Source organism: Artemia sp. Qi Xiang Cuo, chromosome 19 (genome assembly GCF_049724085.1).
Source record: "Artemia sp. Qi Xiang Cuo chromosome 19, ASM4972408v1, whole genome shotgun sequence".
Lineage (NCBI taxonomy): Eukaryota > Metazoa > Arthropoda > Branchiopoda > Anostraca > Artemiidae > Artemia > Artemia sp. Qi Xiang Cuo.
In genome coordinates this window covers 240,196-246,170 of record NC_142812.1, presented here as the reverse complement: position 1 = coordinate 246,170, position 5,975 = coordinate 240,196, and the positions used below count along the sequence as shown (strand labels likewise).

The 5,975-nt window shown below is 35.2% G+C and overlaps 1 pseudogene; it reads right to left on the bottom strand.

Moving 5' to 3' along the window:
* Window positions 1-417: 417 nt before the first annotated feature.
* On the bottom strand, window positions 418-5,366 carry LOC148940390 (uncharacterized; annotated as a pseudogene).
* Window positions 5,367-5,975: the final 609 nt, after the last annotated feature.

Sequence of the window (5,975 nt, the reverse complement as noted above, 5' to 3'; positions counted from 1 at the left end):
TGTTAAATTTGGTTGATTTTAATGTAGTAAAATAAAATAGGATTAAAAAAAGTTCAGGTAGCTAAGGGCAAATTTTTTTTAAATATTACACAGTAAGGGGTTAGTTACTAAATGTTAGTTTAGCAAACTGTCACTTTATTTTTGTTAGTGTGTTAATTGTTTAAATAAGAATCTTGCTCACACTATCCTTGGAGCAACTTGCCAGTTTTTTTAATAGTCCAAGTGATTTAATGCACCTGAAAGTGATGTGTAATATAAAGGGTGGATATTGCGTGCGGATATAATATAAGGATTAGTACATTTAAACTTATTTATATATCTAATTTTTCTGGTTTTTTCACTATTCTGCCGGATTTGGTTGTTATTTCCTTGGTTGATTGGGGCTTGTCTTTTTTTGTTTTGGCTAACAAGATTATGTCAAAAATTTTTATATTGTTTATTTAGAAATTTTTGACCTTTTAGTTTTGTCTCCTTTCCTTGCGATTCCGCCGAAATTGGTTTTAAGCTTTTTGGATCTCTGAATTTCTCCTGGCCCGATTCGCTTTCCGACTCTGATGTACTTAATGATTCAGGGTCTGTATTTGTAATGGGGGACTTTTGGGACTTGGGGATAGAGCCGGCCTTGCTTTCAAAAATTTCTTCCCCTTTTGAAGTTTTAGGCTTATCAATTGCTTGTTTAGGGGGGACTCTTACTTCTGGCAGATTAAATGATTCCTGTGAACTCTCTGAAGAGTCAAAAGTTTTTGTCGGATTCCGCCATTGCTTGAAAGCAAAGTCTTCAGGGGGATGTGGCATCTTTTGTATCATAGTCTCCTTCCACGATGTGTAATTCCTTGGTTTGGCCTTTGATGCTGTTATATCATGATCATGCGATTTTTGAGTGTCCTCTGTCGTTTCAGGATTTACCTTGTGTGTCCTGTGTCTTGTTAGGATTGGGTAGTTTATTATGTCCATTGCTTAGCGTAAAGTTTTTCCTCGTGGTTCGCTGGGGTACTCCGATTTTTGGTTGCTAGGACTATAAATAGTTCTATTTAACTCATCATAGAGTGATACAGGTCGCTCTATGGGCGTTGTTGGTGAAATTAAATCGTTTGGGAATGGTTTGGCAGGATGGGGGGTTGAGATTCTATCGGGAAAAAACTTAGATTTTGGAGAAATTGTATAATCTTGATCCTCTGAACTCTCTGTGGAGGATGAAGTATTTTCTCCGTATTTTAGGTTATTTGGGATTTGATTCTTTGGGGTAACCATATTTGTCATTGCTAAGAATTCACGGAAATCTTCTTCTTCGCTCTCGTTTTCGAAATGTCCTTGTTTGAAATTAAAGGGTTTTAATTCACTTAATCTTGATCGAGGTGGTTTATTTTCGGTATCTGAGGTATCAGATGTCGTGGGTTGTGGGGCCCATGCTTCCGGAAATTTTGCCCTTTTTATACGACTGATGTGAGTTTTATAAGTTTTTTTTGTATTTGGGCTAAAGATCTTCAATGTTATTTTGTTATCGTATTTCGTTATAATTCTGTAAGGGTTGGAGTATCGATCCGAGAGTTGCTTGCCCTCTGTTTTCATTTCATTGTTTTCATAAACGAAATCCCCTACATTGAAATTTTAATATCCCTTGACGTTTGTAATAATCTTATTGTAAGGGTTTATATTGGATTTTTCTATTTCTTTCTCAACAATTTTATAAGTCTCTCAGTCTACTGATAAATTCCTGCTTGTGATCTTAGGAATAGTTATAATACTGTCTTGGTTCGATAATCTCATCATAGGGAATTCGAAAATCTCGTCCTAAAAGTATATGGAAAGGGTTGTATTTCACTACTGGTGAGAATACCGTGTTGATCACGTTAGTTAGGTAAGGTAAGGTCTCATGCCAGTCTTTTCTATTCTCTTTTGTGTAAATTTCTAAAATATTTGAAAATAATTTATGTTTATTTTCAAGTTTCCCATTGGCTTGATGGGGATATGGGGTTGTTACTAACTTATCAATGTGGAGAAAGCTCATTAAATCTTTAGTGACTTTTGAGACAAAATTACTCCCGTTATTACTCAGCACTGTATTTGGTATTCCGAAATTTAGGAACAACTTAGCGAGTGCTTGGCCGGTGGTGTAGGCACTTTGATTTTTTAACGCTTTAGCAAAAGTGAAACCGGAAAGATGGTCGATGACCGACAAGATGCAAGTGTGACCTTTGCTGGACGTGGGCAAGCCGCCACTAGTGCCATACAGGTCAAATGAAATTATGTCAAATGGATAATTTGCTATGGGGGTCCTTCCCATGGGTGGATTAGGGTATACAATCGGTTTTTTCTCAGATTACACGTATTACAGTTGTTTATGAACTCCTTAAGTTTAGTTAGAGCTGAGGGGACATAAAAGTATTGCTTTAATTTGTGAAAAGTCTTATTAATTCCTAGGTGATCGCCTATCTCTGAATGGAAATTTTTAAATGCAGGAATTTCTAGATTTTGGGGTAATACTGGAATCATAGAAATTTGGTTTCGGTTGGTCTCATTGGTTATTATTCTACATAATATTTTTTCATCCAAATCATAATAATAATTATCTATCTCCTTTTTGAGTGTTTTTAAATGATATGGTGGTTCTTGATCATCTAGGAAATATTTTATCAGGGAAGTACATATTTCATCTGTATTTTGGCTTTCTTTTATACTAATCAAAGATAGCGGGCCATACTCATTTTTTGGCTCATTGGCTGTAATTGTTTTTAATTTTCTACTTTTAGGGGCTTTTTTTTAGTTTATTGGGATAACTTCGTTAATTTAATTTTACGAGGGGTTATCCTCTGGAAATCTACTAAGGTAATCAAAAGGAGCGTTTTCCTTTTCCTTGAGGTATTCAAAGTCATAGTCTAAATCTTGTATTTTGAGTATCCATCGAGCAAGGATCCCCGTTGGTTTTTTAAAAGTTTGTAGGTATTGTAAGCTCTTATGATCACAGCGTAGTTTAAATTTCCTACCCACCAAATAATGTCTAAATTTGTCTAGGTGATGTATTATTGATAATAACTCAAGCATGGTGGCTGAGTAATTTTTTTTTTCTTGGGGTGAGGGTACGACTAGCATATGCTATTATCTTTTCTTCCTTTATGATTTTGCTATTTTCTTCCCTTTCAAATGTTTGTGAGAGAATGGCCCCTATTCCCTTTGTTGATGCATCTGTAGTAACTACGACTTGTCCCGTTTGGAAGTTTGGTAATGATAAGATGGGCTCTGATATGAGTGCTTTTTTTAGGGGCTTGGCTATCTGGGAATAGTTTCGTATGAATCTTCGAAAGTAACTACAAAGTCCCAGGATACCTCGTAACTGTTTTATAGTTTGGGTTAGTAGATTCTCTACTATTTTTACTTTTTCTGGATCCGGGACTATTTGGCCCTGCGTTACTACTACTCCCAAAAATTTTTATTTTATTTTGTAACAAGTTTACTTTTTCTGGTCTACATTTTAAATTCCCTCTCTAAATTTTTCGAATACCTTGGATAGGGTAATTAAATGGTCCTCAGCATTTTTATCCATGCAAATCACGTCATCCACGAAGTGGATTATGTTATTTAGACCTCTTAGCAGGTGAAACAAGGGTCTGCGCAATGCGCTTGAACTGGTTTTGAGTCCAAAGGGCACTCGTAAGTATTCATAAGAACGACATTCAGTTGTGCAGAATGCTGTTTTATATACTTCGCTTTCTGCTATTTTTACTTGATGGTTTCGCTTAGTTAAGTCTATGGAAGTGAATATTTTATTATTGTTTGAAATCGAGTCTAAGATTTCATCTATTCTGGGAAGTGGGAATTTATCGCTAACTGCTTGTTTATTTAAAGCTCTGTAGTCCACCACCAATCTAAGGTCCTTGTTTTTTTGGGTACCAGGATCACTGGAGTAGAATAAGGGGTAATGCTAGATCTGATTACTTCATTTCGTTCGAGCTCCTTGATTTTATTCTTAAGCCACTCCTTATGTTCGTATGGAATATGTTTCGGTTGTTTGGCAACAGGTAACCCTTTAGTTTGTATTGCGTGTTCGTAGAATGGTATTAGACCTATGTCATTCTCTGACGTTGAAAAAACGTCTTTGAATTCCCAAAATAGTTCGCATAATTTATTCTTTAGCAGGATATCAGTGATATGATTTAAATCACATTTTTCTAAAAATTGGGCTTTCGATATGGGATATTCTTTTTCTTGTGTATTTATGTTATTTACTAAGTTTTCCCCTGACTTCTTCCAATCGTCTAGGTCCGCTTCCGACACAACTTGTATCTCTACTAGGCATGTACCCTTTTTTAAGTTAGTTACATCATTTTCATGTGTATTGGTTTTCCAAATGTAACCCTCTCCCTTTTCATAATTTATAATTTGTTCTTCACATGTCAAATTTTTAGGGATATCCTCTATTGGTGTGGCGATCCAAATTTCATTTTTTGCATTAATTGGTTCAATCATTTGGGATATTTGAACTCTCTGCATTGATTTAGGTGGGATTTTGGTTTTACGCACTAAGAATTCATAGTATTTGTCATAGGTTCTTGTAATTATTTGATCTAAAGCAATTTTGTTCGTTTTATTGTTATTAGGGGTGTCTTCTTATAATTTCTATCCATAATTTGGTGATTTACCGAATTTGTTTGCCCCTTTATTCTTTCATATTATTTATTTTTAACTTTTTTGAATTGTTTTGAATATTGTTCACTCTGACCCGCTTTTAAGACGGATAGATAAATTTGGAATTGGCTACATCAAATAGTATTTTGTTGGTTTAAAAAAAATTTTAGCATATTATTGCTTCATCAGGGACATTTTTACAGATAATAAATCTAGTAGATAAACTTCTATTATCCTTAAATACCGTCAGGTATATTGATCCTTTAACTTCTAAATTATTTCCCGTCACGCTTGGTAAGTTAGGACATGAATAGTTTATTCGTTGTTTGATGTGCCTGGGTAATGCATTAAACACATACATGCTCATAACATTTACAGTGGCTCAAGAGTCTATTAGTGTATTAAAATGAATCTTTTCAACGCTGAAATTGTTAAATATGTGTAATATTTTTTTATTTTCTGCACTTAAAGATGTTATTATTACATTTGGAGACCTAAAAAATAGTCTGCCGCCAAAATTAGGTCTTATGGGTTTTGGAGGCTTGTGTCGTTTCCCTGGGGTGCCCAGTTATTTGATGTTGTACGGTCATTTATTCTATTTTCATTATTCTGGTTATTCAGCCAATTAGCGTTGGTATTTTGTTCTCGCCTGTTTGTAAAGTTGCCCCTGGTATTCCAATTACTTCTTGGGTAACTAGTTCTACCACGATATTGTGACGTATTGCTTTGGAAGTTTTGGCCATTATTATATCTACCTCATGTTAGGGAAGTACTTCCTCTATTGCCTCTGATCGCGTACCCGCTGTTTTTTGTTCCCCTGAACAAACTCTTATTCGTTCCGCGGTAATTTGAATTATAATTATTTGAAAACCAGTTCCATGCTATTTGCCCTATGCGGCCACATGCCTTGCATTTTATTGGTTGGTTAAAGGTTGTTGGTCTTGATTGGTTATTTTCTGAAAAACGTACCAATCGTTGCCTTGGTGGGGTTCGACTTTTAGTTATGTTAGGTTTTGACGATGGTTCTCGTGAGAAAAATCGCGGGGAGGGATCTCTCGAGGTTTTGGGTGTTTTCGTTTCTACATTATTAATTGATAATTTTTGATGTTGTAAGACAATGTTCTCAATTTTGCAAGCCCTCTCGACCTCCTGAACCGCGAATTCCAAGTCTTCAATATTTTTGGAAATTAATAGACGATAAAGCTTAGGGTTGAGTCCCTGTTTGAAAGCATTAAGTGTTATTTTTTCATATAGTTATCCTTCTCCTGGGCCATATCGTGCTTCTGTTGAAATCCTAATCTTATGTAAGTATTCTCTTACATTTTGTGTTTGTTCAAATGTGACTATTCCAT